Here is a 27,659-nt window from a genome sequence, read left to right on the forward strand (position 1 = left end):
TCCCTATTACCAATTCACACAGACGGGGTGGGATCTGGGGGTCCCCTTGTTAAAGGGGGCTTTCAGATTTCAATAAGCCCCCCACCCGCAGACCCCCACAACCACCGGGCAAGGGTTGTGGGGATGAGGCCCTTTTCCTCATCAACATGGGGACAAGGTGCCTTGGGGGGCTACCCCAAAGCACCCTCCCAATGTTGAGGGCATGTGGCCTGGTACGGTTCAGGAGTGGGGGGCGCTCTTTTGTCCCCCCTCCTTTCCTGCGGCCTCCCAGGTTGTGTGCTTTGGCTAAGAGTCTGGTATGGATTTTTGGGGGGACCCCACGCCATTTTTTTTTAAATTTTGGCGTGCGGTTCCCCTTAATATCCATACCAAACCTGAAGGGCCTGGTATGGAATTTAGGGGGATTTTTTTTTAATTTTGGTTCGGGGTTTCCCTGTGAGGGAATCCCATGCCATTTTGATCAATGAACTTTTATGTGTATTGCCGGACCGACAATTCATTATAGCCAGCGCTAGCGATAGTAGTTTTACAGCAGTTAGTAGTGATAGTAGCGATAGTAGTTTTACATGACTTTTTTTCCTTTAGAAATGTCATTTTGCTGTCAGACTGTTCTAAACATGGGAAACATGTGCCCCTTTACAGGCATACTATAGGCACCCCCCAGGTAGTAGTGAGAGTAGCGATAGTAGTTTTACATGACTTTTTTTCCTTTAGAAATGTCATTTTGCTGTCAGACTGTTCTAAACACGGGAAACATGCGCCCCTTTACAGGCATACTATAGACACCCCCAGGTACGAAATTTAAAGGAATATTACACTTTTATTGTTTGACTTTAAGCATTATTAAAATCACTGCTCCCGAAAAAACGTCTGTTTTTACAACTTCTTTTTGCATTGATACATGTCCCCTGGGGCAGGACCCAGGTCCCCAAACACTTTTTATGACATTAACTTGCATATAAGCCTTTAAAATGAGCACTTTTGATTATTCATGTTTGTGTACCATAGACTTTAACGGTGTTCGCGTGCTCAAACAAATTTTTTGCCTGTTTGCATGTTCTGGATGCGAACCGAACCGGGGGTTGTTCTGCTCATCCCTAATCAGGATGTCTGTCTTTTTACATTTTACTGGGAGCTAAAACGCCCTCTAATCCTTTGCGAAAATTTTTGCACGCTGTGATCCCATTCACTTTTTTTTATGTTGATGTTTCTGTTCCTAATTTTGTTTATTTTTCATGTTTTCACTGTACCCGTTTATCACAAAGAAAATCTCATCCTTACACTATTCTGGATACCTAGGACTGAAAAATAATCTCAGACTTATATACTAAACCCTCAGCCACAGTTTTTACATCCAATGCCATCTCTGAAATTTTTTATATTACAAATGGAACTCACCAGGGCTGTCCCTTATCACCGATCATATTCACCCTGATGATGGAACCCCTGGTGGAGGCCATTAGAAATGAGAGCAAAATATATGGAATTAATGTTGCAGGACACACCCATAAGATAGACCTTTTCGCAGACGATGTGATTCTCACACTTACCAATACGGCTTCTTCCCTGACTAGAGTGCACTCTTTATTGCAAGAATATAGTGCAGTATCGTATTACAAACTTAATATTACTAAATCTTGTATTCTCCCTGTAAATGTTTCTAAACGTTAAATAACCCAACTAAAACAAAAGTTCCCGTTTCAATGGATGTCTCAATCCATCCCATATCTGGGAATTAAAATAGCAACTCCCGCACCTTCACATTTGAAACAAATTTTCCAGCTGTTGGAAACTATAAAAGGGGATCTGAACCATATTTCTACTTAAGAACTTTCCTGGCTAGGGAGAATAGCGGCATTAAAAATGCTTCTCTTGCCCAAAATCATTTACTTTTTTAGAACTATTCCAATCAGTATACCTAAGGTCTTCTTTAACACAAAAAAATAAACTCTTCAGACAATTTATTTGGAAAGGTAAAATGGCTAGAATATCATTCTCAGTTATCCAGAGACACAGACATAAAGGGGGAGCTGGCTTCCCTGTACTCCGTAACTATTACATGGCAGCATTATTAGACCAAATGAAAGCTTGGTTTGAACCAGAGTCCGAAAAACTCTGGGTGCAAATTGAGAAAGCCACATTGAACAATAGGGACTTACCTTCCCTACTAATAGTCAAACTGACGAATAATCAAATAATATGCCCAAACTTTCCTTCAATAGCAGCAACCCTATCAGTTGGGGGAAAAACGTAATATGCTGGTTGACCCTCACGCTAAATCACGCCAAGAGGAACTACCTCTGCAGGTGTATGAATATTTGATTCCTAATCTTAGAATCCACCCTTGGCTACAAGATAACATAATGACATATAAAGAACTACTTTCGAAACAACCAAAACCCATCTCATATGCCCTGATCCAACTAAAGCATTTCCATGCCACCCACTCAGATTTACACTACAAAATGCACAAGAGCTTATGGCAGTAACTGAGAACCCAATACGATAAACCTAAAGGCTTATCCTGGTTCTACTCCCTACTTTAAAATAATAATAATTTTGTAAAGACATCTAATATGTCTAACTGGGAAAAAGAACTTGAATCAGTACACTCCCCCAAACAGTGGCAAACTGCTATCCAATCTAACTTCCGCCATTCCCACTGCACCAATCACTGGGATGAAATGCTTAAAATCTTCATAGATCATATCTCACCCCAGCAAGACTATCTTTAATCTTTCCCTCTGAAACAAACACATGTTGGAAGCAATGTGGGTCAAAAGGTAGTATTATTCACTTACTATGGGATTGCAAAAATATATGTAGCTTTTGGTACACAATCTTCAAACTAATAACCTCAGTAATTGGACTAATTATTAAACCTACCCCTCATTTAGCTCTACTTAATCTATCTATAGACACAATCCCATTCCGATTTAGAAGTATTATAACACATATACCTATCGCGGCCCGATTAACTATCACAGTCAAATAGAAAACCACCCTATCCCCTAACACTGAGAAAGTGGTACACAGGGTTAAAACTCAACACTCCTATGAAAAATACTTTGCCACCCAAACTAATAATCTAAAATCCTTCAATAACCAATGGGCACCTTGGACGTCAAGATTTCCTGATAATGACTGACCTCATCAGTAAAAATCTCACAAATAGGTATTAAAAGAATTATTCTCATGTTCCGGTACAGTTTTTTTTTTTGTTGTTTTCGTTATCTTTATACTTGTGTTTTCTTTAAACTTTTTTAACTATCGCAGATAATGTAATGGTAGTCTGCATGACTCAGACGACAACATGTATGTGCTGAAATCTTATTGCTAACCTGTGACTGGTGCGTTCATGGGGTGTGACATCCACATTGTGTAGTAGGATGTGCGCACCCTCTGAATAAAAAATAAGGACTCAGGTAATATCAATGTAACCTTGCTATTATTATCTATGATCATATGCAATACTACTGTTGTACTTTATTTTACAATGTTATACCCTAATAAAAATAAGTAAAAAGAAAGAAATGACTCCCACTCAAGATATCACCAGCTCATTATGTTTAGATAAACAGATACTGTAGGACACTTTAATGTCACCAACAGAAAGCAGCAACATTTCCAAGCCACTGAAGACCTCTTCATCAGGCTGCAGTGACAGCGGATTAGGGTCACTGCCTTCTGTGGAAGAGGCCTATAGTGGTCTTGAAACATCCCTGCATTCTGTGGGTGACATTAAAGTGTCCTGTCATCTAATGCCTAGTATAAACGGGCAGAATGTTCAATAACAACCCACTGACATTCAGCCCCTGTGTATGGTAGCCGTTCCAACAGATGCCGCCCATTTGGCTGGCTTCTGTCAGAAGAGCATGCTGGAAAACCAGCAGGCGACCAACTTCCGATCAGCACTCTCAGTTAATGGCAGGGGTATCCCCCTGTCAGAATACAACAGCTCAGTTGAGTAGATTGCTGTACTAACGTCCGAGTATAAGTACTGCTACTCCCAATGGGTTGAATGAGAAAAAAGCATTGGTGTGTGCCAGGCTTAAGCATGGTGTGCTGCTGATATCTTGGTTTGGACATATGATATGGCAGCGCCATTCACCATTTCAAAACAGCACCCTAGGTCTGGATCTCATTGCTGTATGAAGTACACTGGACTCCCTGTATTTTTGGTAGAAATTAGACATTGCATAGTGAAAACTGACTGTTTCTATCTTCTGGGACTTTGATAGTGAAATCTCCCAACTGGAGCTACATGTCCACCTCTCATGACACCCCCCAAACCAGATATATTAGGAATATTTAGGTAAGTCAGTCAGATTCTTTTTTCGAAAATGTTCATGCCCTGTGATAGCCAAATTAGTTGGAGGAATGTCAACACTTCATTCAGCCTAAAAACAAACAATACAGCAAAGACTGTCGTACTTGGGAAGCTGAGGAATTCCAATGGTATAATTTCTCCTGGAGAGATCTAATCTGGGTTGTATTTAGATGTCATTCTGCCCTAGACTGATCATGATTCCCTAGAAACACCTGAATGAAGAACACCATTCTGTACAAGCTTCACACCTTGTGCATACCTCCCAACTTTTTGAGATGGAAATGAGGGACACCTATCAGCAAAAGTATGCAGGCATAGGACACACCCCTTGCCACGCCCCCTTAAAGGAGAATTGTAAAAAAATAAGATTGGTTAAACCCACAAGTGCCTGTCTTTACAACTACTATTCCTTTATATTGGCTTTTGGAATTTACAAATGCAGCAATTTGGAAATCACATGAAAGTTTAGCACCGGGAAACACTTTTTGATAGAAAAAAGTGCATTTTATATACATCTATATAGATCAGACCAAAATGAGGGACAAATGAGGAGGAATGAGGGACAGTTCAAAATCACATGACAAGTTTCTCCCCATTGCTGATTGGGTTTAAGCTGGTGTTTCTATTAGATTAAGGTCAAACCACACAGTCCAAACACCCCAACAAAAGCTCTTTTCTCTATTTCTAAATGCATGCACATAAACATACTGTACATGTGTATGTCTTTGGATCTATGGAGGGTTAACCAGTTGCCGACTGCCGCACAGCAGTTTTACCGCCGTTCTGTGCAGAATCACGTATATATATATATATATATATATATATATATATATATATATATATATATATACGTGATTCTGCACTGTCTCATAGAGGGCATGAGCGCACCACCACTGGATATCTGCTGGCACCCACTGATCATCGAGCAGAGATACAGGATGGCGCTCTGCCTATGTAAACAAGGCAGAGCTCTCTCCTGCAAAGCAGGGAAAGAAAATCCATCACATTTCTTAGTGAAAGCACCTCACATAATACACACAAACACTGGCTAGGCACACATTTAATCCTTTGATCGCTCTAGATGTTTTAATCCCTTCCCAGCCATTGTCATTAGTGCAGTGACAGTGCATATTTTTAGCATTGATCACTGTATTATTGTGATTGGATGCCACAAAGTTTCAAAAGTGTCAGTCAGTGTCAGATTGTCCGCTGCAAGTTACTGATCGCCGCCATTACTAGAATAAAAAAAACTAGTATATACAGTATCTCATAGTTTGTAGACACTATACCTTTTGCACAAATTAATCAATATACATTTATTGCGATTTTTTTTACCAAAATTGTGTAACAGAATACATATTGGCCTACATTTTTGAGGAAATTCGATTTTTTTACATTTTTTATGGGAAACGTTTTATAACAGAGAGTAAAAAATATAATTTTTTGGGGGGGGGTTTTTTTGCAAAATTGTCAGTCTTTTTTTGTTTATAGTGTAAAAAATAAAAAAAAAACAGTGGTGATCAAATACCGCCAAAAGAAAGCTCTGTTTGGGGGGGGGGGGGGTGACATAGATTTCATTTATGTACAGGGTTGTATGACTGTGCAGTTGTCAGTTGGGCTGGGGTCACACTGGTGCGATCACAGACATCAAATGTGATTCTCACCGCATTGCTGCACACATCGCATGCGATGTCTGTGTGATGCAAATTCAGCCATACAAACTGTATGGCTTAAATCTCATTTGCACCAAAATGGTGCAGGACCCTTTTTTTGGGATTGTACCGGAATCGGGTCGCATGGGTGTTCACACCCATATGATTCGATTTCTGTACCATTTCATAGTTCGCACTGCGATCTGCAAACCAATTTGTGGGTGTCATTAATTTTACATTGACACCCCCAGCGGTTTGCAGATGTCAGTGTGAACCAGTGTGCGATTCAGGTGCAATGCAGGAACCTGCACAGGAATTGCAGGGTTTCCCGCATCGCACCAGTGTGAACCGGGACTTAACGTAACGCAGTGTTGTATTGCAAAAAATGGTCTGGTCATGAAGGGGGGGGTTAATCTTCTGAAGGTCAGGTGGTTAAAGTACAGTCACTTCTAAAACTTGTATCATCTTTAAAAAAAATAATAATAATAAAGCACTATCAGTTGCTAGTTTCTCCAAATATGTTCACACAGCAGTTTTTGCTTCTACCAATAGATGCAATGATTGATTCTCTATCTGACCAAAATAAAATAGATCAGGTGATCTATTTCATCTCAGGTAGAGATTTTAAATGTATTAGTTTATATAATGCACTTCAATGGCAAACCGATTAACATACAATTGTCCAAGAATGTATTCCTGCATTGCCTCTATATACTGTATGTACCTGACCATATTTGGAGTTCAAACTCCTGAAGATCTCTCTGATGTACTCCAAAAGGGTCCTAAACTTCTTGTCCTCATAGTCAAATCTCTTTCCGAACACAACAGAGCAGATGACATTGGAGACGGCTAATCCCAGCAGATATGTTGGGTCAAATGGAGCGTCTGTTGTGAAAGAGAAAAAGTTAGCCACTCTTCAAAGGGTTACAACACTATATAAGAGGAATGATCAGACAGACAGTAACTGTAACTTGTAATTTAATAAATTAAAGTAATAAAGTACGAGTTGGAAGCAATAATGCAAAACAGGTTCAAGATGGCAAAAAATATTTATATACTGCAGAATAATGAAAGCTGCGCAGACATATGAAAGCTGCACAAACATGATCTTTTCACTAGCAATGTCTCTTTAACACAATCAGGTTAAAACACGACTGCATAGAATAGTCTGTAAGACCCTATAAAAACAGAGAGTCAATCTGACAATCACCACTTCAGTAAAATAGTACAGAACATGGCTACTTGTGATTATCCTTATAAATAGCATCCCTCACAGTTAAAGTGAACTTTAGTCAGAAAATAAAGTCCTGCTAGATCACTTCAGGCTGGCCCCTTTTGCAGGTATGTAAAGCATTAAAAATAAGTGTCTATACTTTAACACCCAGTAATAGTCTGTCTCATCTTGCTCTGCACATGCTCAGTTGTTCTCCATTTGTAGGCACTGCTGAACTTGTAGAGGCCTAACTGCTGACATTCTAAAAAGCAGAATTAAACCCTCCTATCTTTTACAGCCACGGAAGCTGCTTCTGCTTGATCTGCAACTGACATGGTGCTGCACGTGTGATCAGTTATGTCATCAGCCATTTTATGGTTTAACCTGTTTGGTTGAGGGCACAAGCAAATGTGGCAGTTAATAATCACGGCATTCCAGGAATGTAACTGTTTTTTATAAAACGTTAAATCAATGGGTTTAATCCTGCTTTACAATTTACTGCTGTTCAGGGGCTTTGGGCTTTATCAAAATGGCGGCCTCCAGCAAGAAGAAACAGGAGCAATGCTGGAGGCAATTTACAGCACACACTAATTTTGGTGGCATAATTATTAATGTGATATATACTGTATGTTCCTTGCTAAAGGACATTATTTTTTATCAAGTTGTTATGGGTAAAGTTCCACTTTAGGTTCCATGTAGCTATGGCAACACATGTGGAAATCTATAGAGGAATCCAAGGGCAAAGGGCCACCCCACTGGAACTGGAGTACAATCAGTATAATATCAGTAATATAATCAATCTAGTAGCAATCAGGAAGGGCCTTCCTACACTAGCTGGGTCTTTTGGAAAAGCTGCAAATTATCAGGCTTTAATCTGGCTACCTACATGCCAGTCCTGACCATTGAGGCTGCAGGTAATTTACCCAAGTACCTCTGCCACATCAGGTGTGGACTGTCTGAGCTGAGGTAGGAAAGATAAGTTATTTAACCTCCCTGGGCATGTCTAGGAATCCAGGGAGTTGTAGGAATTGGCCATTTTGCTGGAAGCACATCAAAGGTACCAATCACTTTCCATTTTTTTTTTCTGCTATGTATTTGAGGAATGACAGCTAAAAATAATGATAAATTGACCTCATCTCTGGTACCTACCTTTTTCTTTCATGAATTGCTCTCTCAGGTTCTGAGCCTCTTCCTGAATCCTCTCCTCAATACTTCTCTTCCCCATTCCAAAATTTCTCAAGGTCATTAGAGCAAAGCGTCTCATCGTCTTCCACCTTTCTCCATTACTCATGGCAATTCCTAGAACATTGCAGGAGAGTATTTGTCTACAGATTGCAATGGCCACAAGCTCATGAAATCTGGACGAGTGAACATTGTGGATGCAACTCATGAGACTACACAAGTGGCCTCAGCTCAAAACATGTGAATTAGAACATACCTGTGGCTTTAGGAAACAACCAGATTCTGACTTCCTCTCTTCAAATTTTGATGTAAAAAGGTAGCTTGAATATTGTTGGCCATCAGGACAACTCAGACACAATTAAAGCAAAACTGTCACCCAATTTAAGTTTAAAGCTATTTTTTTAAAGTCCCGACCTCTCCTCCCCACCTTGTCCAGTGAAAGAACATCTTGTATTCATTGAACTGTTCTGTGAATGGTGATGGTACCCAGCAAGTGACCCCCTGTGGTCAGTACACAGTACCTAGAAGATTGTGGCAATCACTGTAGGGACCCCCGTGGCAGGGGTGCATCTACCACGAGGCAAACAAGCTGTTTGTCTAGGGAGACATTTTTTAGGGGGGTGGCGTCGTCCCCAGGCAGAAGGGACACTATGAGAACTGCAGAGAAGCTCCTAATATGTGGCACTTGGACGAATCATGTCTCAGGGTCTGATGAGGAAGCCCCAGCTGTTCACAGTGAATGGATGCAGCTTGCCCATCAGACCCTGAGATAAGAACAGTATACCGTGACACCTGCTTCACATTCCCAACTTACAGTGTCACAGTGTGCCCTGATCTGTACAGTACATCTGTACAGTACAGCCTCCCTATGCCTCAGAGCTACATGCCGTGATCTTCTGCACCTCACCAGGGGGCCATTCACCAGTCTGCCTGCCGGCAAGGAGAACTGCAGCTTCAGTAATAATAACAGCCAGGTACACAGGCAGCTTTAAGTCATGCTGGTGCCTTCAGCTCACCATGAGACTGGATCAGCAGCCTAGTAAATTGCCTGCATGATAGCCAGGTAAGTGAAGGGGGAGAAGCTAATGAACCACTGTAGAAACCCCAAGACACCAGCCAACTTCCCAAATGCAATTAAGAAAAAAATTGCCCCAGCGTGGACTTTATAAGCAGGTTAGGGGAGTGTGAAAAAGTAATACAAGGTATAAGACATAACACAGTTTATTCGTCACATAATATAAAAGCATAGCATGATTATAAAATAACAAAAACAAGCACCCAGTTTGTAAGGTGGGCTGGAGCACTGAGCCGGCCAGGATGGAATAATGGCCCAACAGGCTTCAAAGTGTTCATAGCTGAACTCGAACCCAATGCATTTCGGAAAATGTTTTTTTATATTCCTTCGTCAGGGGGGAAAAAAAGAGTGCACAAAATAAGTAATCATCATGTACAAGACATCAGGTGCATATTAATGGTATCTTCCAGCGGGACATCAGACTCAACTCAGCAGGGCATATGCAGGTGTAGCCAGACAAATAACCCAACTCCATGCAACATACGGGGACCGTAAGCAGTCAGACACTATAGGTTACCCCCACTGGGAGGAGCAAAGGGAGTTGTGAAAGAGCATCAGTCCACCTGGTGGAATCAACCACCTGCTCCTCTTAGTGGGGCTAATTTATAGTGTCTGACTGCTTACTGTCCCCATATGTTGCACAGAGTTGGGTTTTGTGTCCGGCTACGCCTGTATGTGCCCTGCTGAGTTGAGTCTGATGTCCCACTGGAAGATACCATTAATATGCACCTGATGTCTTGTACATGATGATTATTTATTTAGTGCACCCTTTTCTTCCCCCCGAAGAAGGAATATACAAAACATTTTCCGAAACGTGTTGGGTTCGGGTTCAGCTGTGAACACCCTGAAGCCTGTTGGGCCATTATTCCATCCTGGCCGGCTCAGTGCTCCAGCCCACCTTACAAACTGGGTGCTTGTTTTGGGTTTTTTTTTGTTTTTTTTTAATTCAAAAACATTTTATTGTTGTTTTAACATGACATACATGAGAATGCGTACATTTCCGGCAACATAAACATAGGAACACACAGGAAACATAACTTATAATGTGTTACATGGATAAGAACAAATATTACAAACTAGTGCCAAAGAAAGGAAGCAAAACTGTCATTACGAGAATAACTCTCAGCTGTGATATGCATTTCAGTTGTAAAGGATTATCCATGTAAAGTCATAGAAATTCTCGTGAGCCGAGCACCACAAGTCCTGGATTATATAGGACAAAACCCGGACTCCTGGGTCTCAGGAATACCAAATGAGGAAAAACTAATATGTACAGTATAAAGCTTTCAGACAGGTTCCTCAGGAGTCTCAGGGTACCGTAATGTGAGCACAGATCCTTTGATCCGTGTGTATTAATCAGGGATGTCCGGTGGACCCCTCCAACCCAGGTGGACAGATATAAATAGGGATTCACTCCCTGAGGAGAGACGTCGGATGACCCCGGGTGCCCTAGCACACCCCCACCCCCGTGGGATCTTCCTGTAGGTGTGGTCAGGTTATACCCCGTGCCATCCGTCTCCCCAGGAGTATTATAAATTAGCTGGAGGGTTAACAGAACAAAACCCCCCATTTCTGTTTCATGCCGAAATGCCCATTCATCCTCCTGAGAGGGGGAGAAAGGGTCCCCCGGACATCCCGAGCAACAAAGTCCCGAGAACTCCACTCATTGGTCAGAGAGATCATGTTATACCTGAGAAATAGCAGGGTCTAATCAATCTTAAAAAGGGGAGACAGAGAACGTGTGAAAAGGGGGATAAGAGGGAGTAGAGAAGGTGGAGAGAGAGGTTAATTTAATAGCAGAGGCTAAACTTGCGTCAGGTTCCAAACCCGGTATAAGGGATATGTTGCAAAATGTGGCCCAAGGTTCCCAGATGGTATTAAATTTCTCGACTTTGTCATTCAGCTTTGCGACTATTTGTTCCTGGGACATGATCCAGAATATTTTCCTCTTGCAAGCCTGGAAGGACACCGTGGGTTTCTTCCAGGCTTTTGCTATAGTGATTTTTGCACCCAGTAAAACAAAGTATGATAGTGCCCGTAAGTGTTTGGGTGTATTGGGTATATCATGGTTAAATAAGGCAATATGTGGATTGGGGGCAACCGAGACCTCAATCAGTTTGCTAATTGTATGAAAAATGAGCTTCCAGAAGGTTCTGATGCGGGGACAAGTCCACCAAATGTGAAGCATGGTGCCCTCTAGGTTGCACCCATGGAAACAAAGAGGAGAGGTACCGGGGTATATTATTGCTAATTTGGATGGGACATAATACCATCTGGACAAGACCTTTAGACTGGCTTCTATGAGGGAAATGTTACAAATACCTTTGTAGGAGCGCGTCCAGGATCTAAACCAGTCTGTCGTCTGCCAAACTTCGCCTGTATCCTCCTCCCTGGTCTTTGCGTAAATTGGTTTGTTCAGGTTTGTCTGTAGTGCAGTATAAATCAAGGAGATTCCCCCCTTTTGATCCATCAGGTTCGAGCACCAATGTTCAAAAGGGGTTATTGAGGGGGGTTCCGGTTTGTTAGTCCAGATAGAATGTAAGAAGTGTGAGATTTGTGTAAAACGGAACTGTTCTGTGTCCGGCATTTCTAGTTTACGCTTGCAGTATGATATAGTAAGGGGGCCGGCAGGAGTTAGGAAATGTCCGAACCGATAAAGGCCCTTGTCGGTCCACCATCGGAATGCTTGGATATTTGTTCCCGATGTAAATTTTGTGTTATGGAATAGATGGGATAGCGGTTTGAGCTGTGATGTAAGGGAGGGTTGTTGTAATAGTTTAGTGCATGTTGCTATGGAGTGAGAGAGAGTGGGGGCCATTATAGCTGGTCTAGGGGTAGGGTCACAGTATAGGAGGAAGTCAATGGTGTTGAGGGGTGTAGCTCTTCTTTCCATTGAAAGCCACTCGGGTTTTGGTCCTTTAGAATAAACTATAGAGATTTGCGACAAATGCGCCACTTGGGAGTAGTTCCATAGATCCGGGAGGCCTAAGCCTCCTTGTGTCTTAAGGCGATACAGTATCTTGGAGGGACATCTATAACCCTTTTTACCCCAGATAAAGCGAGTAATCTCTGATTGAAACTTTCGTATAACATTCCTCGGAAGCGGGATTGTTAGAGAGCGAAATAGATATAAGAGACGGGGAAGGAGGGTCATCTTCACCTCGTGAATTCTCCCCAACCAGGATAGGCCACATCTTGACCACTTTTGTAATTCCCCTCTACACCTATTGAGCATGGCGGGGTAGTTGACTTTAAAGAGGTTATTTACATCTGAGGTTAAATTAATCCCCAGATAAGGAATGGTCATGGGGGCCCAGGAGAATTCAAAGTTATTAGTTAGTTGTGTCACTATGTCGGGAGCAACAGTTATATTTAAAGCAATGGATTTGGACATATTAACCTTTAATCCGGATATTTTGCTAAATGAATTCAGGACCCTGTAAATGTTCAGGGTAGTTATTAAAGGGGAGGTAATATACAGCAGGAGATCATCCGCATAAAGTGCGCATTTATGTTCATGTTCTCCGCAAGTCACCCCCTTAATATCAGGGTTCGTTCTAATTGCTATGGCCAGTGATTCAATGGCCATTGCAAAGAGAAGGGGCAATAGGGGGCAGCCCTGCCTAGTGCCCCTCCCAATTGAGAAGGAGGAAGAATATCTTCCCATCAACCGTACTTGGGCAGAGGGGTTAGAGTACATGGAATTAATTATATTTAGGAAATGGGGGCCAAAGTTCCAACGTCTAAGGGTTTCAGAAAGGTAGTTCCAGTCGATTGAATCGAACGCTTTGTGGAGGTCGATAGAAAGAATAAAACCTGTTTGTGGGGAGCCTCCATCCCAGCTAGATTTAAGGAGCGAAATTACGTCTATTGTCCTTCTAATCTGGTCTGGGCCTTGTCTCCCAGGTATGAACCCTACCTGATCGTAATTTATATATAAGGGGATAAAACTGGCAAGTCTATTGGCTAGGATCTTGGTCATAATCTTTATGTCATTGTTGATTAACCACTTCAATACCAGGCACTTAGACACCTTCCCGCCCAGGCCAATTTTCACCTTTCAGTGCTGTCGCAATTTGAATGACAATTGCGCGGTCATGCTACACTGTACCCAAACAAATTTTTTATCATTTTGTTCCCACAAATAGAGCTTTCTTTTGGTGGTATTTGATCACCTCTGCGGTTTTTATTTTTTGCGCAACAAATAAAAAAAGACCGAAAATTTTGAAAAAAAACAAGTTTTTCTTTGTTTCTGTTAAAAATGTTTTGTAAATAAGTATGTTTTCTCCTTCAATGATGGGCACTGATATGGCTGCACTGATGGGCACTGATACGGCAGCACTGATGGGCACCGATGAGGTGGCACCAATGAGGTGGCACTGATGAGGTGGCACTAACGGACACTGATGATGGGCACTGATAGGCGGCACTGATGGGCACTGATAGGTGGCACTGATGGGCACTGATAGGTGGCACTGGTATGCGGCACTGATGGGCACTCATAGGTGGCACCGATGGGCACTCATAGGCGGCACTGATGGGCACTTGTAGGTGGCATTGATTGGTACATATGGGTGGCACTGATGGGTACTTATGGGTGGCACTGATGTGTGGCACTGATGGGCACTGATAGGTGGGCACTGATGGGCACAGATGGGCACTGACAGGTTGCACCAATGGGCAATGACAGGTGGCACCGATGGGCAATGACAGGTGGCACTGATAGAACATTGCTGGGCAGATCTGGGCATTGCTGGGTAGATCAGTGACATAATGGTGCCAATCAGTGCCCATTTGTGGGCACTGATTGGCTCAGATTGGGCACATGTGGATGGCCATGGGGTACATACCTGGCCATCCATGTTGCCCCTTCCCTGGTGGTCCTAGTGGCGATCCCTGATGGTCCAGTGTGGTGATCTGAGGGGGGGCTGCGCTGATAAACAATCAGCGCAGACCCCCCCTGCCAGGAGAGCCGCCGAACGACTCTCCTCTACACGCGTCTGTCAGACGCGAGTGAGGAAGAGCCGATCAATGGCTCTTCCCATTGACAGCGTGATCAGCCGTGATTGGACACGGCTGATCATGTGGTAAAGAGCCTCCGCCGGAGGCTCTTTACCAAGATCGGTGTAGGGGTGTGTCAGGCTGACACACCGCTCCACGATCGACGCAATGCGCGCCCCCGGGGGCGCACTGCGGCATGTTATCCTGCTGGATGTCATATGACGTCCAGTCAGGATAACAGAACCACTTCCCGGACGTCAATCCGCTATAGGGCGGGCGGGAAGTGGTTAAGGATATCGGCCTGTAATTTCCGACTTCGCTCGGATCCTTCCCTGGCTTGGGGATCACAGAAATGTATGCAGCATTTAGATCAGGTCCCAGAGGGTGACCTTCCCTGAGGAAGTTAAAAAGCTTTGTGAGATGTGGGGCTAAGGTTTCCCCAAATTTTTTATAGTACCCGGTGGAAAACCCATCTGGACCAGGGGAGGAGCCAAGCTTCAAGGAATTAATGGTGTCTAGAACCTCTGGAACCGAGAAGGGGCTTTTAAGTAAGTTCCTGTGTTCTAGGGACAATGAGGGCAAAGGCAGGGAGTTAAAGAAGTCATCCCGTGATAGTCCTGAACGGTGACTTTGGGGTCTGTAAAGTTCCGCGTAGAATTGATGGAAGGTTTCCATGATCTTGGTAGGATTCTGGGACAGGTCACCTGAGTTCAATTTAATTTTAGGGAATGTCAATAGGCGAGGCTTAGGAGTGAGTTTTACCGCCAGTTTCGCTCCTATCTTATCTTTCTGTGAGTAGAAACGTGCCCCAGTCCACCTGAGGTGTCTTTCTGCTGTTGTCGTTAGGTTCAGGTTAAGGAGGGCCCGAACTCTATCCAACTGAGATAGGGACTCCGCATTAGGATTAAGCTTATGTGCTTTTGCAAGTTCACGAAAATTCGCGGTCAGTTTGATCATATCGCTTTTGTGTTCTGCTTTCAGTGTAGCTGTTAATTGCATTATTTTCCCTCTGATTACCACTTTATGAGCAGCCCAGACTGTGTACGGGGTAATATCCGACGTGGTGTTTATTGTGAAGTATTCTTTAATAGATTTCTCTATTATGGTGGCCTGTATGGGGTCGTTAAGGAGGGATTCCTACAGGTGCCAGCGGTTGCGTTCTCTATGGCCTGATGGTCTATGGGTGGACAGAGTAACCATTGAGTGGTCTGACAGTGGGGAGTCTATAATCCGGGACTTAACAATCACAGGGATCATAGAGGCTTGTATAAAGATGTGGTCAATCCTGGCGTAAGAATTATGGGGAGCAGAGAAATGAGAATAATCCTTAGTACGAGGATTAGTTTCCCTCCAGGCATCTACCAATCCCGCTTCGTGTAGTAACTGAGCCACTTTAACACTCTGTTTAGTAGGGTGCTTGAGTTTCTTTAGACCATCTCCTGATTTATCCATTGAGAAGTCAAAGCTAAATTTGAATCCCCCCCCAAGATAGTTGTTCCCTTGAAGTGAGGGCGGAGATTGTGTAGCATGGAATCAAAAAATGCCCGTTGGCCTTTATTAGGGGCGTAATATGAGATAAAGGTGTATAATGAACCATCTATGGTCCCTGAGACTAGTAAATATCGTCCCATAGGGTCTATAATCGTGTTAGGTTGAGAGAGATTGATATGTTTCGCAAAACATATGGCCACCCCTTTTGTTTTGTTGGGAGCTGATGCGATAAAAAATTGGGGGAAGTTGCGATGGAGAAATGTAGGTTTATATGAAATGGGGAAATGAGTTTCCTGTAAAAAAAGAATATCCGTGTGCATGGATTGGTATACTTGGAACAATTTCCTCCTCTTAACAGGGGAGTTCAATCCCTGAGTGTTGTGGGAGATAAAATTAAGTGTTGGATGAACCTTGCGGTTATCAGCCATGACTTGTATGTTGTGGGAGTGTGCTTATGAGAAAGGTCATACCTGAATTTGTAGGATAGTTCATCTTGATGTTCACTTGTAGGAGTCCCAATTGGGGTGAAAGACCTGGGAGGAGAAGCCACGAACGAGCGCAGAGCCTGGAGACTCTCGAGTTGGAGGCAAGAGGAAGAGAGAGTAGAGGGGAGAAAGAAAGTAAAATGGAGATTAGACCTGTTACGAAAAACTTATGCACAAAACTGTCATATATGTAACCAGAGCAGCGTCTACACAAACAGGGGTCCCCTAGCCCCTTCCCAACCCCCGGGTAGGGTGAACTACCCATACCTTACTTGTCACCTGCGAGGGTCGGTAACCAATGAATTGGCAACCGGGCAAGAAACCGAATGCACTCTAGTGCACTTGGATTCAACTAGAGGTGCACTAAGTCCACCACGGTCCCACCACCTCTAAATCCATACTTCTAATGAGATGTAAACTTTCAAATATTACTTCCATAAACTAAACTGAACCGGGAAGATAAGAAAAAAGAAAAAAAGAAGAGCCTAAATGAACAATATGGAGAGCAATAAAGCAGAGCAACCCTATCATCTAATGGATGGGTGTAAAATAGGGTTATACTGTCCTAACCGGACTTCAGGGCTCCAGCGAGCCATCAGGGATAAGTAAATGGTAGGGTCTGTCAGAGAAATCAGACCCATAAATGAGAACAAAATGGTACAAAAATAGAGATGAAACTAAAATAAGTGCCATTGTGGAATTTGCTGGTGAGGAGAGGGTCAGCAAGACCTAGTACCCATATGGACCTATCAGACCTATATAATAGCCAGATATGGCTATATATATATAATAGCTTATGAGAAGACAAGAGACTTCCTCCCGCCTCTGCCACCATTTCATGAGTTCACAGAGTCCACTATTGCTGACTCCGTGAAACCTGAGATGGTAGCAGTAATTTGAGCCACAGCAGAGAAATGGAACGCCTCTGACACATGGCATCTTTGTAGAGGACATTTACATGAGGAAGAGGGAATGTCCCGTAAGAGTTAACGTTAGCCCAATAAGTCCATCAGGAATCCCTGGAACAGGTTCTGGATCCAACTAGAGGATAGCCCATCATGGTGGAAGGTTCTCTTTAGAGCGTTTGGAGCTCTGTTTAAGCCAGTTGTGTTGCAGCGGACTTGCTGGTGGGGGCCTTTTTGTAGATGATGATGAGCTCCTGCTGTTCTGTAAGGAAGCTGGATCTTGAGGAATCAGTCCCAATTGAAGAAGCAGACGTTCCCCTTCAGCAAATGAGGAAAAGCCGTAGTTCTTATTCCTATAGGAGAAATTTAATTGAAGTGGGAAAGACCAACGATATGTGATTTCTTTGTCAAGCAGTGGTTGGAGTAAAGGTTTGAGGGAGCATCTTTTTTGCACAGTGTATGGTGATAAGTCTGCAAAAATTTGGATCCTGTGCCACATCAGAGTTAGATTTTCATAGCCCCTAGATCGTCTCATTACCTCCTCTTTGATGGAGTAGAAATGGGTTTTCACAATGATGTCTCTAGGGAGCCCATCTGAACGGGGGGCTGAAGGGCTCTGTGCGCTCTGTCCAGTTCAAGTTGTTGTTCCGTGATATCCGGTATAAGGTTCCGTAAGAGGGTCTTTACTGCACCATGAACATTTTTCTCTGATTCAGGGAGACCTCGCACTCTAAAATTATAGCGTCTCGACCTGTTCTCGAGGTCATCGATTTTGGCAAATGCTGATTCCAGCTGATCTTGCATACCTTGTAACCGTGCTGTATTTTGATTAATCCGGGAAACTGCTTGGTCAGCTTTCTTTTCAATTATGTCCATCCTCATCCCTATTTGCTGCAGGTCAGCATGAATGGATGAGGTAATGTGTGCTGCATTTTGGGCCAGGCTTTTTGAAAGGAGATGAGAGAAAGCCTCCATCATGGAGGGGAAGTCTGATGGCACAGAGATTTCAGACTTGGCCTCTGGGGCTGACAGAAGCATGCCTGTATGAGGATCTAGCATTGGTGTTGAGGGAAGGCCCAGACCCATCCTGCTCAGGAGGGATTCTGTGGAAGCTGGGGATGCAGCCAGGGGCAGGGGTGGGTAGTCCTCACCTGGGGACTGTGGTGGTGGAGGAGGCTGAGAGTCCTGTTCCCCCCTCGAGAGCTCCATCTCCTCCTGTGTGTGAGGGCCTCGTGGAGCCGCCGCCATCTTGGCGTAGCTGAGCGGAGGGCCCGTTGCGGTCATCTGGCTCACCAGATTCCGGCGGACGTTCGCCGTTTTTGGGGATCTGTTCTGGGGGGTTTCCCCCGCTCGTAGCGTCCGGTTAGAGGCTCCGCGGGTTGCTCCTGATGCTCCGGTGGTTAACGCTGGGCCGTGGTGGAGCGGAGCACTAACACCCGGCGGCCATCTTGGGTGACTCCGCGCATGCGCCTTGTTTTGTTATTTTATCATCATGCTATGCTCTTATGTATTTTATTGTCCCCTCTTGGGAAATACTTTTATATTATGTGATGAATAAACTTTGTTATATTTTATATCTTGTATTACATTTTCACACTGCCCTAACCTGCCTATAAAGTCCACGCTGGGGCAATTTCTTTCTTGATAGCCCGGTAAGAGGGTTAATAACTCTGTTCTCTAGTCTATCTGAGCTGCCTGACTGATGCACACTAGTAAAACCAGAGACTGCATGTTACTACCCCACCGTCCACCAGAGACCCCACACAGCCACCAGAGACCCCACACAGCCACTAGAGACCACGCATAGCAACCAGAGAGGAAGGGATGGAGTTTACAGATGAAGGTGTAGATCTTAAGCAGGAAGGGGTGGGACAAATATGGATTGGATATACATTGGGGGGATGCCCGATTTTAGTCTTGCCTAGAGCAGCAGAAAACCAAAATAACCACCGACCTTTGGAAACTGACAACCGAGAGCGACTACTACAGAGCGACTACTACAGTGATTGTTGGCTTCCACAGTGGTCACTCGGGTATGAAGATTACAACAATCATCCAAAAAAGACTGCACACTGATGATTCCACCAACTGGCTTAGTGGTGGTCCCTATTGCAACTTCCTTCTTATGCCTTTCACCCCTATTGGACTTAATCATAGAGGTGCAGGTGAGAAGGGAGTAGCTATAGGCAGGGAATACTAATAAGCCGGTTGGACGAATGAACATAACTGGAGTGACATCATCAGAATGCAGACTTTTTTAAATGATCATTGTGGGTGCAGAGGGGAGATTGGCTCTTTAGGCCAGGCACCTAATTCTACAGTAATGCCGCATACACACGATCGGACTTCTCATTGGAAAAAGATATGACGGCTTTTCAGATGGGATTCCGCTCAAGTTTGCCTTGCATACACACGGTCACGCAAAAGTGCGATGAAATTATGACCGTCAAGAACGCGGTGACGTACAGCACTACGACGAGCTGAGAAAATGAAGTTCAATGCTTCCGAGCATGTGTCGAATTGTTTCCGAGCATGTGTACAAATTTTGCGCATCGGAATTGCCACAGACGATCGCATTTTTGGATAGGAACTTTTTCCGACCGAAAAATTAAGAACATGCTCTCAATCTTTTGCTGTCTGGAATTCGGCCAGCAAAAGTCCGATCGAGCATACACACAGTCGCATTTTCTGACGACAAAATCTCATCGGTTTTTTTACGGGCCGAAATTCCGATCGTGTGTACGTGGCATAATTCAGATTATGCACAACTGTGAAGCATTTATGATGAGAGGTACATATAGATTTATAGCAAAAACATATACTGCTATAACACCTGGACAGAGGGCTCTACTTGTACAAAGTTATGGTGCTTTTACAAGGAAACAGGGCTCACCCACACAAACATAGTAAGAACATGCAAACTCCATGTGGTAAGAATCCCCATAAGGAAATCACAACCAGCACCCCAGCACTGCAAAGTTGAAGTGTTACACATATGGCCACCATGGTTCCAGTTAATGCTTACACAGTTTTGAATATAAAATAAAATTCTATATAATTTTAAAATTATCTCAGTCTTTTATCATTTCATAGGGGAGCTCATTTACTAAAAGGAAATGCACAAGAGCAGAGAGAAATGGCTAAGAAAATAGGTGGTATATATTGTATTTGGTGGGTTTGAATGAGCATGTGTAACTTTGCACACATATCTCCTATACCAGGGATATGCAATTAGCGGACCTCCAGCTGTTGCAGAACTACAAATCCCATGAGACATAGCGAGACTCTGACAGCCACAAGTATTACACCCAGGGGCAGAGGCATGACGGGACTTGTAGTTCTGCAACAGCTGGAGGTCCGCTAATTGCATATCCCTGTCCTATACTATTATATTAACAAAAACTGTAATGTGAGAAACCTCATGATTTATGGATAATTATCATTGCAACATGTATTTCCAACCAGCAATCTATTAGTGTTATTAAACCCACAACAGTAAAATCAGTCTCTATATGCAGTAAAGCATGCTCACTGTGGAACCTAATGCCGCGTACACACGAGCGGACTCTCCGGCATACTTGGTCCAGCGGACCAGAGTCTGCCGGACAATCCGACCGTGTGTAGGCTCCAGCGGACTTTTCCGGCAGACTTTTCCCCAAAAGCCCGCCGGACCTAGATTTGAAACATGTTTGAAATCTTTCCGTCGGACTGATGTTGACCACGCCCCCTAAAACGTCACAGTCCCAGCATGCCCAGGGACTGTGACATCATAAGGGGGCGGGGTCTCCGCCTATATAAGTCACAACGGAGCCCTCAGAGAGCAGTCCAGCCGGAGAGAGCGTCGTGTCAACATCTGGAGAAGAGAAGAGGAAGAAGACAAGAAGTCCAGAAGTCCGGACCTCCGCTGGCAAGAGAGCGGCCTGAAGACAGCGGAGGAGCCGGCCGAAGTACTGGAACACCGGGAGAAGAGGCCGGAGAGAGCAGAGAAGAACCAACCGGACGCTGGGAGAAGAGGAACCGGAGGGACCCCCGAAGCCGGAGGAAGACCCCCCCGGAGCTGTTTAATACATTGAGGTATAGGGGGGGAGGTGCTGCGCTAACCAGAAGAAAGCTGTAAATCTCTGTCTGTGGTCAATTAATAAAATGACATAAAATCGCATAATAAATCGCATAAATAAGTGTTGACACTAAAAAACATTCAAGTCTTAATAATCAGCATCATGTGTATGTGAAAAATTGTGCGATTGATGTGTTTAATACATTATTTTAAAAACCTGTGTAGTGTGTTTTATTATTGACACTTTTTCCCTAGGTGAATGGGTAGGGGTACCATGTAGCCCATACTCATTCACATAGGGTGGGGGGCTGGGATCTGGGGGCCCTCTTATTATAGGGGGCTCCCGGATTCCGATAAGCCCCCCGCCCGCAGACCCCGACAACCAACGGTCAGGGTTGTCGGGAAGAGGCCCTTGTCCTCATCAACATGGGGACAAGGTGCTTTGGGGTGGGGGGGCCCCGCAGGGCGCCCCCTCCCCCAAAGCACCCACCCCCCATGTTGAGGGCATGCGGCCTGGTACGGTTCAGGAGGGGGGGGCGCTCGCTCGTCCCCACCCCCTTTCCTGACCGGCCGGGCTGCGTCGGGGTTTGGTATGGATCGGGGTCAGGTCGGGGTTTGGTATGGATTTTAGGGGGGACCCCACGCCGTTTTTTCGGCGTAGGGGCTTCCCTTTAAAATCCATACCAGACCTAAGGGCCTGGTATGCCCCGCGACGGGGCTCGCAAGGTGTCAATCTCGCCGATAAAAGCGGCAAGATTGACTTCCTTTTCTAGTCCCGTCGCACCTGAGTCACGTTCAAAATGAACAGACTTGCCATGTGTGGGCAGGTCCGTTCATTCTGAAAGTCCACCGTAACTCCGGTGCACCTGGCGCACCTGGCGGACAAAGTCCGTCAGAAAGTGGGCCGGACCAAGTATGCCAGAAAGTCCGATCGTGTGTACGCGGCATAAGGAGTTAATCCTCTGAATTGTGTAAAAAAGCTTTTTGATCCTGTCTTCTCTAATCCTCTAGTTTTTCACAGTCCCCAATCCAATCCATCTCCTGATAGAACAGAGCCTTGGAGGCATTCTTCACATGCTCAGTTTGGTGTGTATTGCTAGAAAGTTTTTTTTTGTTTTTGTTTTTTTTTTGGGGGGGTGCATATGATCAGCACAGGGCCAATCAGTACTGTCCCAACAAGAATCAGGGCGTCAGGGCTTATGCAGCCTCATAGGACAGTCAGAGGGGAAGGAAAACTCCTCCTACAAGCTTTAACCAGACACTGATAAAAGTAACAAAACTGCTATATACTGCTGATGAGAAAAGGTATTTAGAAGTAAATATTTTTATTTTGCCCCAATCAAAGACTACACAAAGTATGCACCGTGGTACGGTCCCTTAAGCATGCACTGTGAGATATTTTTAAAAGTTTATCATAGTTCTTCCCTTACCAGAAGTTTTGAATAACATAGTGATCACTTCAATTTCTCCTCTGTTGCTAAACGCATCACTGTGATCCACCAATGCCTCCTTCACCGCATCATATCCAACCAGCACAACCAGAGGAATGTTGGTCAGGTAGCAGGTGTACACAGGTCCATAGGTCTCACTTATCTGTATGCCAGGATAGGATATGTTGCACCCAGAATGAAAGAGTAGCAATTAAAAAGACTGCTGTCATTTCTCCCTCCCACAGAAATAATGAACATACAAGTAAACATTACCTTTATTAAAGATTTTGGCATTTCTGTGATGCTCAGGTGCATTACATTTCCCAGCAGAGGCAGAGGTGTGGGCCCTGGGGGGAGATTACTGTGCTTTATCCTTCTCCACCATGACACAAGGTAAATTAGAAGAGTGATTCCAGTAGCCAGCAGAAGTGTTGTCCCTACTCCCAGTGCCATCCTGATAGTAACTAGTTCAAGTAAGGGTCTGAGTGCTATATTCCTGTTTGTACATGAGCTATGAGCTTTGAACTTTGATATCGTTTTGGCTGAAAATGTGCTTGACATAAAACACACAAGAGTTGTAAGGGATTGGTGCTGCTCACATTTCATATGGGGCCAGGGGCCCCACTAGGGAGGTTGTGTGCATCTACAGATAACACTGATCAAGTACTGTATCATTCAGTGCTGGGACAAGGCCATCTAGAGCCCAGGGCGAACATGTCAAACTGCGCCCCCCTCCAAGATATATGAGCATTATGTGTTAGCAAAAATCCCCCTCAGAAAAAAATAATTGAACACTAATCTGAATGCTTACCCCCTAAGCATAAATTCTCCCTCCTCCCAGGACAAATCTGCCCTCTGCTCGATTCCCCCCTCCCAGCACAAATCTTTGCTCCCCCATCCCCCCTTTCAAGTCAAATCATCTCCTTCCTTTCCTTTACTCCTCAACCCCCCCCCCCCGAGTACATATCCTTTGCCCCCACTCCAAATCCCCCCCTCCTAGCACAAATACCCCCCAATCTCCCTACTGGCACAAATCCACTCCAAAGATTTTCCCTCCTAGCACTATTCCCAAATAGCCCTTCCTAGCACAAATCATCTTCCCCCATCCCCCCAAATCACCTTTCCTACCCCCCGCCCCCCCAAAATTTCTCCTCCTAGAACAATTCTTACCCCCTGTTGCCCTCCAAATTCTCGACCCAACACAAACCCTCTCCTCCCAAATATACTTGCGGCGCCCCTCCATCTTACATGATATCACAGTGCCTGCCCTGGTATCATTATCCTTAATCCTATGGAATGTCTTGATTTTAAAAGAACTGGCACAGAACAATTTGGGATCCTGCTGTCATTAGTCACATAACTCCCTTTCTTCCCCCCATCAGTGAGTAGATTTATTGTCTTCATAACTTCTAATCATCTTGGCCAGGGCTCTGATTTGAACTTTGTATGCCTAACACAGTGTTCCTGAGGCTGAAAAATCCCAGTACCTCCTAAATTAAAAAATGATAATGAGATTATTATTTTAGGTTTGGAACTTTGCAAAAGAAGCCACCATTTAAAAAATGTTGAATTAAAATGATTGTAAACTCTAGTTTTTTGTATGCTTTTTAAATGACAAACAGGTTTATACTTACCTGCTCTGTGCAACGGAATTGCCCAGAGTGGCTAGAATCTTTCTCTTCTTTGGTCCCCCACCAGCACTCCTGGCTCTTCCACTTCTCTGTGTGCCACCATAGGACTTAATCCTGAGCTGTGTTGCCTCAGTCCTTAGACACAGACAGCATGGCTCAGCTCTGCCCCACTTCACACTCCCTTGTCACAGGATTTGACTGACAGCAGCAGAAGCCATTGGTTTAGGCAAGTTTGTGAGAGTGGGTAGAGAGGAGAGAGTCAGTACAGATGGAAACAACACTGGATCGAGATTGGCCTCAGGTAAGTATAAGGGAGAGGGGGGGTTGAGGTAGAATACTAGTGCTACCTAAACATTTTTTACCTTAAAGTTCTTCTAAAGACAGAAGGTTTTTATCTTAATGCATTAAGGTAAAAAACATTTTGCCTGCAGCCCCCCCTCCCCCTATACTTACCTGAGCCTGATCTCATTCCTGCGATGTGCACGAGAGCAGAGCTCCATTGGCTCAGACACAGCAGTAGGAACCATTGGTTCTATGGGATGTATGCCTTCCTCTACTCTACTAAAGAAAACATATTTTATCTCTATCTGTGTTGTTGGAAAGATACCTTCTGTTCCCATACATTCTAACAGTCCCAGATTCTGCAGGGCTGTCCCAGAATTTTTACAAAGTCCCAGTGTCCCACGGAACTGGGTTGTGTCCCTCTCTTGAGGTGCTGGAAGTTCCCATATGCATGCCTCCTACAGCCCCTGCCTTCACTCTGGTACTCTTGTATGTTGATCGATCAGTGATTGGAATAGCAAGCACACATCACTTGTGTCCAGTCAACCAATGAATTCATCTGGCGCCCGAGTGACAAAAACAGCCCTCAGTGTGACCTGAATGTAGGCAGGGCCTAACCAGTGTATCCAAGTGTAGCCCCCTCCTAGATAGGTGCTAAGATCAGTTAGATCTAGAGTTGACTCATTGTGTTCAGTGGAGCTGTGTGTGTTTTGACTAGGTAAATTTAGCTTGCCGCACTGTATCCAGTGTGGCTACGATTGATTAGTTAGATCTGTTCAGTGTTCTCAGCTGCTGCCAGTCTGATAGCGCCCTCTGATTTCCAGAAAGCAGTAGAACTTTCTGGATTATAGTTGTGGAGCTATGCAGATGGCAGTATGAATATTCATACAGCCCTGGCCAATCCCAAGGAGCAGGGCCCTGAAGGCTGCTGGGAGACTATATATATTCTCTGAGCACACAGAGCTTGGGGTCTTTTCCTGGAGAGGATCAGTCCAGCCTGGAGGGCTTGCTGCCATGTGCTTGCTGTTTGTGAGGCCTCAGGTGGGTGACCGGAGACCCTGGATGCTGAAGCTGCTGAGAGCTGACTGATGGACTGTCTGCTGAAGATCTAGTCCGGTATCACTGGAGGAAAATGTCACTTGGAAGTTGGACAGAGGCAACCAACTGTCTCTGGACAGTTTGTGAGTACAGACTGCTGAGAGATCATAGAGACTTTTTGGGCTGCTGTGGGCCATTGGCTGGTGTCCAGAAGAGCTAAGTTTATCTAATTCCTTGTGAAGGGACTCTGCACTTATTGCTCTTGAGAAAAAAGTGAGTGTGCTTTTACTGCCTCTATTACAAAGCCAAGTCCACAGTTTGCTATATGCAAGGACTCCTGCTTCAGCTTTATAGCAAGGAGATCACTGTCCTCAACCTGTACATAGTTTCTGTTTTTGGAGTATCCCACTCAATTCCCTCAACCCTATCCTAGTTCTCCGAAAATAAAAACAACACCCCAGACTGGTTATTGAGGAAAAGTGTGGCTGCGATCGTGCTAACAGAAAGAATGTGTTTACTCAGTTTTGGGCACAGGTTGCCATCATCCTTATAATTAAATCCTAATAATTTAAAATTCCTCTTTTTGTAGGACTTTTATACGGTAACCAAACATAAACTAATTTGATATATAAAAATATTAATTTTTATTGTTATTTAGCCTCCATGTGGCTCCAACGTGGTAAAACCATCAATTTGATCATACAACATTGTAGCACAAAAATAGTTTTCAACATTGGTGATACCCAATACCATATGATACTGTAAATGACATATGATTCAATAACAGTTTTGGCATGGAAAGGGACATCCAAAGCGTTTCAAAAATATCTTCATCACAGATATCTATCGCCACCCTGCAATGTACGGAAAGCTACCAATAAATTGTGTTTACATAAATCATCATCTAAGGCAGGGATCTCCAAACTACGTCCAGCTGTTGCGGAACTACACATCCCATTAGGCATCGTACAACTCTGACATTCACAGACATGACTAGGCATGATGGGAATTGTAGTTCCTGAACAACTGGAGGGCCATAGTTGTACTCACATACAACTTGACTGTGCCAACACTGAAGAGTCTGCCCAGGAACTTCCTACTCCCAGGAGACCAGGAAACACCCACCAAATGGGACCACATAAAAATAGATAGAAAACGGCTGCTGGACACAAAATATGTATCCCTAAGAATCTTCAATATATAATGTGTACAGATTACCAATGTGCATACTTTGCACATTCTTTGTCATTATTTTCCCAAAAAATTGTTTTGTCTTTCCCACATAGCAGGAGCTGCATTCACATAACAAATGATAAACAATGCCCCTGGTGTTGCAGTTGGAAAAGTGCTTGGGTTGAAACAGCTCACCATTGGGTAATGTGAACTTTTTTTGCTTCTTTATGTATTTGCAGTGAGTAAAGTACCTAGATCTTGACGTGGTTCTTTTCTTTTTTATAATTTGTATTTGCTTTGAATGAATCTGTCTTTAAGTGAGGCAGTCCTTTTATATGTTATAGATGGTATGGGGGTTACTATTTTTCCAATTTTTGGGTCCTCTGTTAATATTGACCAGTGTTTAGTGATAATTTTACGAATCCTTTCATTTTCATTATGCCCCGTACACACGGTCGGATTTTCCGACGGAAAATGTGCGATCGGAGCATGTTGTCGGAAATTCCGACCGTGTGTGGGCTCCATCGGACTTTTTTCATCGGATTTTCCGACACACAAAGTTTGAGAGTAGGCTATAAAATTTTCCGACAACAAAATCCGTTGTTGGAATTTCCGATCGTGTGTACACAAATCCGACGCACAAAGTGCCACACATGCTCAGAATAAATAAATAATGAAAGCTATTGGCTACTGCCCCATTTATAGTCCCGACGT

General features: G+C 44.0%; 1 pseudogene; it reads right to left on the bottom strand.

Moving 5' to 3' along the window:
* Positions 1 to 23,382, bottom strand: part of LOC141107721 (cytochrome P450 2C8-like) — a 36,098-nt pseudogene extending 12,716 nt beyond the window's left edge.
* Positions 23,383 to 27,659: the final 4,277 nt, after the last annotated feature.

This window comes from Aquarana catesbeiana, linkage group LG09 (genome assembly GCF_042186555.1).
Source record: "Aquarana catesbeiana isolate 2022-GZ linkage group LG09, ASM4218655v1, whole genome shotgun sequence".
Taxonomy (NCBI): domain Eukaryota; kingdom Metazoa; phylum Chordata; class Amphibia; order Anura; family Ranidae; genus Aquarana; species Aquarana catesbeiana.